General features: G+C 38.4%; 1 long non-coding RNA gene across 1 annotated transcript; it reads left to right on the plus strand.

The window, feature by feature from the left end:
* The first annotated feature begins 254 nt into the window (after positions 1-254).
* LOC131402176 (uncharacterized) lies at positions 255-1,153 on the plus strand. The gene is made up of 2 exons (XR_009218338.1): positions 255-393; positions 706-1,153. It is a non-coding gene; the product is annotated as an uncharacterized LOC131402176 (long non-coding RNA).
* Positions 1,154-11,072: the final 9,919 nt, after the last annotated feature.

Here is an 11,072-nt window from a genome sequence, read left to right on the forward strand (position 1 = left end):
AATTCTCATGGAGAGGGACATGTAAATGTTTGTCTGAACCAACACCCCTGCACTGGGCTCTGGTCCTGAAGGGACAACAGGGAGGTGACCACGAACAGGCCTCCCAGTGGTGGTGCCTTCCCAGGGGTGGCATGTGGATGCTGGGGGAAGGGGGATGGTGTGTGACATGACACCAGTGGTGGAGTCAGCAATGCAGAGGTCAGGGATCTCTCTCGCTCTCTCATCTCTCTCTCTCTCTGTCTCTCTCTCTCAGGGACCTTAGAAGAGGAAGTTGGCACAGCCTGCGCCCCTCGCATACCTCTCTCATGGGCCCTTCTTTCTCTGGCCGCTATGGGAGACCTGCAGCCTTGGGTTTAACCCATGAGGCCAAGGGCACATGCACAGCCACCGGAGGTAGGGGGGGCCTTGGGAGTCCTCAGTGAAGGCCCCACCTGCCCGCGAGGCCTTGACACGGTGACACCACCTGAAAATAAAGCAAACACATATAAGCATATGTAGTTTTAAAAGGAAAAGCACACAACTAAAAGAATTGATATCATTAAATACGTTATTCTATTTGTTTATGTGTCAAATTACTGATAGGAAATAGCCTGGTGTAGTGATAGTAGAATTGATCAATTTCATAGAAAATTCTTTTAACGGTTGTTCATATCTTGTGTTTTACATCATTGATTAGGGTAATATTTTCATCTTTTCCTTTCCTAGTGTCTCCATCACTCAGCGTTGAAGTGGAACTGAGTACATACTTTTCAGAAGCGGCATCATTCTCTACTCAGCCAGAGCATTGGGCCTGACAATAGCTGGATCCAGCAGAAAACTGGACACTCTAGGAGATGTCATGTGGAGATGTGCCTGGCTGGACTAATAGTCACGTGGATATGATTTTTAAAAAAATCTCTGAGAGCTTTCCTAAAATCAAATAATATTCTTAAGTTGCTTTAGTAGACGAGACATTAGTTAGTGTCTTTTTAATTTCCACAGAAGCTTTTTTTATGTTACTAAAGAAACTAAACATTATGTCTTTTTTCTTGTTACCAAAATGGACTTAGTATTAAAAACAAGAAACCTACAAGAAAGGAAAAACTCACATGAAATAGAAATTGTGGGTCGCAGCTTTTAATTTTATATAAAATCATGTTTTATTTATTTACAATTTCTCTCAACTGTGCTTTTGAAAATAACTTAGTATTATAAATTACCAGTTAGAAGAGGGTGTGCTCCAGTAGAAGTCAGGTGACTCAGACCTGAGTTCTAGGCCCAAGTCTGTTTCTGGTTAGTGTGTGACAACGTACTTAGGCTCTCTGGAATGTAGTATTCCTTTCTGTAAAATTAAAGAAAACCTGGAGAAAAGTATTCTGTACAATCAACAAGCACAAAACATGTACAACATTGCTCTATATATTAAGATTCCAGCTGTAATAGTCAAGACATATTAGTGTGTGTAAAATTATAATGATTTTCTTATTTTCTCCAGCTGTGAACCATGTTAAAATATATAGTAATAAGCAGAAAACCTGAAGAACTAGGTGATTTAAAACACCTGTTGTTACAGCTAGGCCATTCAAGGGTGAAATTAATTTCACACTTCTCCTTTCCTTGTAGCCAGTGAAGTGTCTGGAAGACAAAACACATAAAATTAATTGAGAGTTAACAGTATTTGGAGGCAATTGAGGTTAAGCACTCAACAATGATGTCCCTTACTTCAGGAGCAATTGACTGTTTGTCATAAGTTTACTTTATACACGGGTTCTATTCTTAGATTATTTCTGTATGTTTCTTAGAAGAGAGACAGGGAAGGAGAATTAACTCAATCTACTGTGCGCCAGTTCCTTTACTGTATTCCCTTATGCAATTCTTACAGTAATCCTTTAAAGTAACTGTTATAATTCATATTTAACTGATAAAGAAAACCATGTTTACAAAATTGATCAAGGGTAAGAGAGAAGATCTGAACATCAGTCAATTGGGCTTATGCCTCATATTCTCTCCACTGTGATAAAAGTGGTGCTTCAACATGGGTACTCACCATCTGGCTATTTAATACCGGCTCCTGCCAACAGCATTGGATGAGAAGAGATGAGAATTTTGTTTCCAAAGTTATTCTATTATATTTAAACTCTACTATTTATGAGTCGGATGTCAAGACATGTTTTAGAGGCATAGAGAGCAACTGATTAGTTCACCTACACATTTTTTTCAGGTTTACTATAACTTTCATGTGCCACATTTTGTCAACTATACCAACTTTAGTGCTTCACTGTTCTGTTTTATAAAACTCAGAATTTCACTTTTCATGTAAAGCATTTTGCTGCTCTCTTAGTCACTAGATGGCAGTTCTGTATCTCTGAAAATTACCACTGCAGCAGGAAATGAGATGTCTTAAGCCAGTTTGCTGTGTACAAATGATGGACATAGGAGGAATTCTGGTCCATCAAGGCTGCCTGTGTTATTCCGTGGCTGTAACGGGGATGTCCAGGACTGCTTAGTCAGAGGCACGAAGCAGAGTCAGAAAGCATCCTCTAAGTTCTTCAGATGTGAGTTCAGGCACCTGTCTTCTCACCTGAGCACATTGGAGTTTATTGAATGTGTTCAGACTCTTACTCTCTCCCTGTACTTAATAAGTCTGGGAGCACCATAGCCCTAGAAAAAACACATGACACATAAAGTCTTTTCTCAACTAAACAGAGTTGAGGGCTATGGTGTTGCCCGGGAGTTTGATGCTTAAAGACAATACAGCTGGTGCTCAGGTGGAAAGAAAGAGCATCAGCTACTGCTGGAGGGCTTTTATTGATGCTCCTATGGTATGAGCAAGTTTAAAATAAAACCACATGGCTTAAACCTCACTAACTGATTGTTTTATTTTCAAGTAATATGCTCTGAAAATATGCTATGTCTAAAAAGCTATTTCATAAAACTGAAACAGTTCTGTTTTTTATTCTCTGGTATTTGAAATACTATTAAAACTGTAAATCCTTTAACATTCTACAATATATAAATAGGCAAATATCAATTATATTCTCTAAAAATGTCTGCTCCCATGTTAAAGTTTAATATATAGCAGCAAAATTGGTTACCACCCAATTTTTAACTCATCTTTTGCTTTTGAAATTACATATAAAATTTGTGTTTTGAAGTATTTTCCTAAAACTCAGCATCTTTCTGATATAGACTAGTTGAAAGGTAACTAGAATGAAGTTTGATCTTTAAAACTTTAGCTTTGTGTAAGAATTGAAAACAAGAGGCAGTTGGGTCTCTCTAATTTATGATACTTATTAAGTGTGAATAGCCACATCTATTACAAAGTGGTGAATAATAAAAAGAAATTAAACAATATCAGCACTCTCTTACCCCACACATACAGTTTATAAGCAAATAAATTCTCAAAGGTCAGAAAAATGTTTATGATTTCAGATAACTGTTAAAATACTATCTCATTCCAGTTTTAACCTCATTTGAAATTGACTTAAAACTCTTCTCTTAGATTCCTGCTCTGATCCGTGCCCCCAGGTCCCCTCAATGCCTCATTTGATTGCAAACTTATTTGAGGAATTGAATATTTTTTCCATTTGTTCTCTTTAAGGTATCTGTGATAGTGCTTTTTATGCAATGACCACTTGGTACAATTCAGTATTAGTTTCAGAAACATCTTTAGTTAGGAACAAATCAAGGAAACAGATGTGAGGAATGTGGGGATGCCTAGCTGATGGTGCTTCAGGGATTCCTCACGTGAGTCTTGTCATAGAAAAGTTTAAAGAGTAAAGCAGCATTGGTCAGTTCAAAAATGTGGAGTGAACATAATCCTAAATAATGATGGAGACCTAAAAACAAGAAGCCACTTGAATTTCATTGAAAGGTATTAGACACATCAAAGGGCTGGGAAAAAAACATTGTTTAATGTAAGTTCTTTCTAAATTCTAAGTCAACAAGTAATATGAAATTACATGGTAATTATAAACCACAAAACAACAATTCACAAGACAAGTAAACAACTAAAGTAGAAACCAGAGTAAGAAAAATAGAGGTTAAAGCAGAGATGGAGAGTAATGGTTGGGGTAAGAAACCATGGCTTAGTCATCCGTGAAGTCTCCCTCAGACTCTGATCATTCCTAGTGCTCAGTAAACAGTTTGACCCCATGAGGCTGGGGAGGGCCAAAGTGAGAGGTGGTTGGGAGAGGAGACAATGCAAAGATACCCTTGTGGAGGCACTCACATTGAAAATCAGTGACATTTTTGCCAAGGTGTTTATCATATTAAAGATTATTCTGTAAAAGTTAAGGATTTTTCTGGAATGTACATTTTCATTTTATGGAAACTCCAACTAGCCCAGAGAAAGATTTAGACATTTTAGCTTTAGAAATAGAGAGAGGGGCCAGCCCGGTGGTGCAGCAGTTAAGTGAGCACACTCCGCTACAGCAGCCCTGGGTTCAGAGGTTTGGATCCCGGGCGCACACCAATGCACCACTTGTCAAGCCATGTTGTGGTGGCATCCCATATAATGTAGAGGAAGATGGGCACAATTGTTAGCCCAGGACCAATATTCCTCAGCAAAAAGAGGAGGATTGGCATTGTAAGTTAGCTCAGGTCTGATCTTTCTCATAAAACAAAAAAAGAAAGAAAGAAATAATGAGAAAGTTTTTTGTCAGTTTTATTTTTTTTTTGATGTTTTAATGGTTTCTAACATTGTGAAATTTTGGGTTGTACATTTTTTTTTGTCCATCACCACATATATGACTCCCTTCACCCCTTGTGTCCACCCCCCACCCCCACTGACCTGGTAACCACAGTCCAGTTTTCTCTGTCCATGTGTTGGTTTATAGTCCACATATGAGTGAGATCATACAGTGTTTGTCTTTCTCTTTCTGGCTTATTTCACTTAACATAATACGCTCCAGGCCCATCCATGTTGTTGCAAATGGGACGATTTTGTCTTTTTTTATGGCTGAGTAGTATTCCATTGTATATATGTACCACAGTTTCTTAATCCAATCGTCAGTCGAGGGACACTTAGGTTGCTTCCACTTCTTGGCTATGGTGAATAATGCTGCAATGAACATAGGGGTGCATAAGCCTCTTTGGATTGCTGATTTCAGGCGCGTTGGATAGATTCCCAGTAGTGGGATGCCTGGATCATAGGGCATCTCTATTTTTAATTCCTTGAGGAATCTCCATACCGTTTTCCATAGAGGCTGCACCAATTTGCATTCCCACCAGCTGTGTATGAGGGTTCCTGTTTCTCCGCATCCTCTCCAACATTTGTTGTTTTTTGTCTTGGTGATTATAGCCATTCTAACAGGCGTGAGGTGGTATCTTAGTGTTGTTTTGATTTGCATTTCCCTGATGATTAGTGATGTTGAGCATCTTTTCATGTGCCTATTGGCCATCTGTATATCTTCCTTGGAGAAGTGTCTGTTCATTTCCTCTGCCCATTTTTTGATCGGGTTGTTTGTTTTTGTGTTGTTCAATTGTGTGAGTTCTTTATATATTATGGAGATCAACCCCTTGTCAGATATATGTTTTGCAAATATTCTCTCGCAGCTGGTTGGTTGTCTGTTCATCTTGATTCTGGTTTCATTTGTCTTATAAAAGCTCTTTAATCTGATAAACTCCCACTTGTTTATTTTTTCTTTAGTTTCCCTAGTCTGGGTAGGCATGTCATCCGAAAAGATTCCTTCAAAACCCATGTCAAATAGTGTGTTGCCTATATTTTCTTCTATGAGTATTATAGTTTCAGGTCTCACCTTCAGGTCTTTGATCCACTTTGAGTTAATTTGTGTGAATGGCGATAGCACATGGTCCACATTCCTTCTTTTGCATGTGGCTGTCCAGTTTTCCCAACACCATTTATTGAAGAGACTTTCCTTTCTCCATTGTATGTTCTTAGTACCTTTGTTGAAAACTAGCTGTCCGTATATGTGTGGTTTCATTTCTGGGCTTTCAATTCTGTTCCATTGATCTGTGTGTCTGTTTTTGTACCAGTACCATGCTGTTTTGATTACTATTGCTTTGTAGTAAGTTTTGAAGTCAGGAATTGTGATGCCTCCTGCTTTGTTCTTTTTCTTTAGGATTTCTTTAGCTATTCAGGGTCTTTTGTTTCCCCATATAAATTTTAGTATTCTTTTTTCTATTTCTGTGAAGAATGTCATTGGGATTCTGATTGGGATTGCATTGAATCTGCAGATTGCTTTAGGTAATATAGACATTTTAACTATGTTTATTCTTCCAATCCACGTGCATGAGATATCTTTCCATTTTTTTATGTCATCGTGGATTTCCCTCAATAATGTCTTGTAGTTCTCATTGTATAGGTCCTTCACCTCCTTGGTAAGATTTATTCCTAGGTATTTTATTCTTTTTGATGCAATTGTAAATGGTATTATCTTTTTGAGCTCTCTTTCTGTTAGTTCATTATTAGCATATAGAAATGCAACTGATTTTTGTAGATTGATATTGTACCCTGCAACTTTGCTGTAGTTGTTTATTGTTTCTAATAGTTTTCCAACAGATTCTTTAGGGTTTTCTATATATACAATCATGTCATCTGCAAATAGTGAGAGTTTCACTTCTTCGTTACCTATTTGGATTCTTTTTATTCCTTTTTCTTGCCTAATTGCTCTGGCCAGAACCTCCAGTACTATGTTGAACAGGAGTGGTGAGAGTGGGCAGCCCTGCCTCGTTCCTGTTCTCAGAGGAATGGCTTTCAGTCTTTCCCCGTTGAGTATGATGTTAGCTGTGGGTTTATCATATATGGCCTTTATTATGTTGAGGTACTTTCCTTCTATTCCCATTTTATTGAGAGTTTTTTTCATAAATGGATGTTGTATCTTGTCAAATGCCTTCTCTGCGTCTATTGAGATGATCATGTGGTTTTTATTCTTTGTTTTGTTCCTGTGACGTATCACGTTGATTGATTTGCGGATGTTGAACCATCCCTGTGTCTCTGGTATAAATCCCACTTGATCTTGGTGTATGATCTTTTTAATGTATTGTTGTATTCGGTTTGCCAATATTTTGTTGAGGATTTTTGCATCAATGTTTATCAGCGATATTGGCCTGTAATTTTCTTTCTTTGTATTGTCTTTGTCTGGTTTTGGTACCAGGGTGAAGTTGGCCTCATAGAATGATTTAGGAAGTATTCCAACTTCCTCTATTTTTTGGAATAGTTTGAGGAGGATGGCTGTAAAATCTTCTTTGAATGTTTGGTAAAATTCACTGGAGAAGCCATCTGGTCCTGGACTTTTATTTTTTGGGAGGTTTTTGATTACTATTTCAATCTCTTTACTTGTTTTTGGTCTATTCAGATTCTCCATTTCTTCTTGGTTCAATTTTAGGAGGTTGTATAAGTCTAAGAATTTATCCATTTCTTCTAGATTGTCCAATTTGTTGGCATATAATTTCTCATAGTATTCTCTTATAATCCTCTGTATTTCCATGGTATCTGTTGTAATTTCTCCTCTTTCATTTCTAATTTTATTTACTTGAGCCTTTTCTCTTTTTTTCTTAGTAAGCCTGGCTAAGGGTTTGTCTATTTTGTTTATCTTCTCAAAGAACCAACTCTTTGTTTCGCTAATCCTTTCTACTGTTTTTTTGGTCTCAATATCATTTATTTCTGCTCTGATTTTTATTATTTCTCTCCTTCTGCTGGCTTTGGGCTTTGTTTGTTCTTCTTTTTCTAGTTCTGGTAGGTGTAATTTAAGGTTGCCTATTAGGGATTTTTCTTGTTTGTTAAGGTGGGCTTGTATCGCTTTGAGTTTCCCTCTCAGGACCGCTTTTGCTGCATCCCATATGGTTTGATATGGCATGTTATCATTTTCGTTTGTTTCCAGATAGTTTTTGATTTCTCCTTTAATTTGCTCAATGATCCATTGGTTGTTCAGTAGCATGTTGTTTAATTTCCACATTTTTGTCACTTTCCCATTTTTTTTTCATGGTTCATTTCCAGTTTCATAGCCTTATGATCTGAAAAGATGCTTGTTATGATTTCAATGTTCTTAAATTTATTGAGGCTTGCTTTGTTTCCCAACATATGGTCTATCCTAGAGAATGTTCCATGCGCGCTTGAGAAGAATGTGTAGTCAGCTGTTTTTGGATGGAGTGCTCTGTATATGTCTACTAGGTCCATCTCATCCAGTTTTTCATTTAAGTCTAATATTTCTTTATTAACTTTTTGTCTGGATGATCTATCCATTGCTGTAAGTGGGGTGTTAACATCTCCTACTATAAGTGATATGTCTTCTTGATGTAGTGTCCCTTTTATCATTATATATTTCCCTTCTTTGTCTTTCTTAACCTGTTTTATCTTGAAGTCTACTTTGTCTTATATGACTATGGCAACACCTGCTTTCTTTTGTTTGCCATTAGCTTGGAGTATTGTCTTCCACCCTTTCACTCTGAGCCTGTGCTTGTTTTTAGTGCTAAGATGTGTTTCCTGAAGGCAGCATATTGTTGGGTCTTGCTTTTTAATCCATTCTGCCACTCTGTATCTTTTGATTGGAGAATTCAATCCATTTACATTTAGGGTAATTATTGATATATGAGGGCTTAATGTTGCTGTTTTGTCACTTACTTTCTGGTTCTTTTGCATTTCCTTTGTTTCTTGTCCCATTTGTTTTGGACTGCCAATTCAGTTTGCTTGTTCTTTCTTATGATTCTTCTAGTTTTCTCTTTGTTTATCATATGTGGTTTTGCTTTGATTATTTGTTTAGTGGTTACCTTGAGGTTTGGGCAAAAAATCTTGTGTATGATATAGTCCATTATCTGATAGCCTCCTATTTCCTTATACTAATTCAATTCAGTCTCTTTCCTCTTCGCCTTCTAAGTTGCTCTTGTTATACCTTATTCTATCTTGTGTTGTGGCTGTGTGTTTACAGTGATGAGGTTAAATTTATTTTTGGTGAATTTCTTCCTTTGATCTTTGAGTTTAGTATTTAAGTGGTTGCTAACCTATTCCGGTAAGGATCTACTATTTCTCTGATTTTTGTCTAACTACTTTTCTCCTTCCTCCAAGCTTTGTGTTCCTTTTCTCTTCTTTTTTTTCAGGCCTGAGGGCCTTCTTGAGTATTTCTTGTAGTGAGGGTCTCGTGGCCATGAACTCCCTTAGCTTTTGTTTATCAGGGAGAGTTACTATTTCTCCATCATATTTGAAGGATATTTTTGCTGGATAGAGTATTCTTGGCTGAAAGTTTTTGTCTTTCAGTATTTTGAATATATCATTCCAGTCTCTTCTAGCCTGAAAAGTTTCTGTTGAGAAATCCGCTGAGAGCCTGATGGGAGTTCCTTTGTACGTTATTTTTTGCTTTTGTCTAGCTGCCCTTAATATTGTTTCTTTGTCATTGACCCTGGGTAGCCTTACTACTAGGTGTCGTGGTGAAGGCCTTTGTCTGTTAATATATATATAGGTGTCCTGTTGGCTTCGCTTCCTGGTATTTCCTGCTCCTTCCCCAGATTTGGGAAATTTTCAGCTATTATTTCCTTGAATAGGCTCTCTGTTCCTCTTTCCCTCTCCTCTCCCTCAGGAATACCTATAATTCTTATGTTACATTTTCTAATAGAGTCAGATATTTCTCGGATTCTTTCTTCATTTCTTTTTAGTCTTTGTTCTCTCTCTTCTTCCATCTGGAGTATATCTGTATTCCTATCCTCTAAAGTACTTATTCTTTCCTCCATATTGTCAGCTCTGTTCTTTAAAGATTCCAGATACTCCTTTATCTCCTCCATTGTGTTCTTCATCTCCATCAGCACTGATTGGTTTTTCTTTATGATTTCAATCTCTTTTGTGAAGAAACTCCTAATCTCATTGACTTGTTTGTCTGTGTTGTCTCGTATTTCGTTGAGTGTTTTTATGATAGCTATTTTGAAATCTCTGTCATTTAGTTTATGGATTTCTGTGTCTTCGGGGTTGATTTCTGGGTGCTTGTCATTTTGTTTCTGGTCTGGTGACTTCATATATTTTTGCATTGTGGTTCCTGTGTTGGTTTTGTTTTTCCTCATCCTGGAAGTCTCTGGTTGCAATTTCCACCTGCCGCCACTGTCTTGTGGTAAAGGGCTGTGTAGTCTAAGCCCCCTCTGCTCTGCCCCGGTTTTTCTGCTGCGATCCGCAGTTTTGTTTTGTTTTATCCCGCTGCTATCCACGGGTCCAGTCGTTTGATCAGGTTTGCCTCGGATCGCTAGGTCTGGTCTGGACGAGCTGCAGATTCCGGGTTGCGGGGAGGGGGGAGCTCTCTCTTTTTCCCTCTGGGTCCCTGACATGGGAGGCTTCTCGTTTGCCCCTCTTTATCCTCTCTCTGGGGTGCTCAGATGTTGATGGTAGCCCTGTGGCTCCTCTGAGTCCTCTGTGCAGGAGTTTCCCACTGGCTGAGAGGGTCCAAAGAGCCACGAGTTCCCCGCTGAGGGCCGACCCTCCCCCCTCTCTGGGAGCCACGTGGACCGGGATCGCTGATCTGATGGGGAGGGAGCAGAGTTCTCCTTACCTCTCCCCACTTCCTCCGGGGGCCCAGCACGTTCAGCTCTCAGATGTGCGGCTGTGTGGATCCCTCCGCTCTAGGTTTTCACTGTCTGGGATTCCGTTGTTGGTCTGTGGCTGTTGCTTTTGTTGTATCTTGTCGAGGGAAGAGTTCACGGGAAAGCTCACTCTGCCATGATGCTGACGTCACTCTTTTTTGTCAGTTTTAATAATGAACACCAATTAGCAACTGGGAAAAAGCTACAAATTGAGATGAGAATGTGAAGAAAGAATTAGACGTCACATGTTTTTGCTTTTCTCTGGGGCAGTAAGGCTTGCAAGAGGAATGAAGTTCCATCTTTGCTCTATTGAGTTTGAGAAGGTGTAAAATTCATTTGTGCTGGGCAACATTGTTGACCTGTGGAGAAAAACTAATGGTTCAAGCAACTGATCTAAAGAAATAACTGAACTCATAAAAGTTAAGCTTATAAAGTGTGCTTCAACTCTATTTAACTTTACTGGACATCCATTGACCTCTATGTGCAAGTTATTTGTGATAGGTATTAAAGGAAATATAAAGAATTATAAGGTTCCAAGCTCCTCCACATACATGAAATTATTTGCAAGATATAAT

Source organism: Diceros bicornis (assembly GCF_020826845.1).
Source record: "Diceros bicornis minor isolate mBicDic1 chromosome 30 unlocalized genomic scaffold, mDicBic1.mat.cur SUPER_30_unloc_5, whole genome shotgun sequence".
In the NCBI taxonomy this organism is placed as follows: Eukaryota; Metazoa; Chordata; class Mammalia; order Perissodactyla; family Rhinocerotidae; genus Diceros; species Diceros bicornis.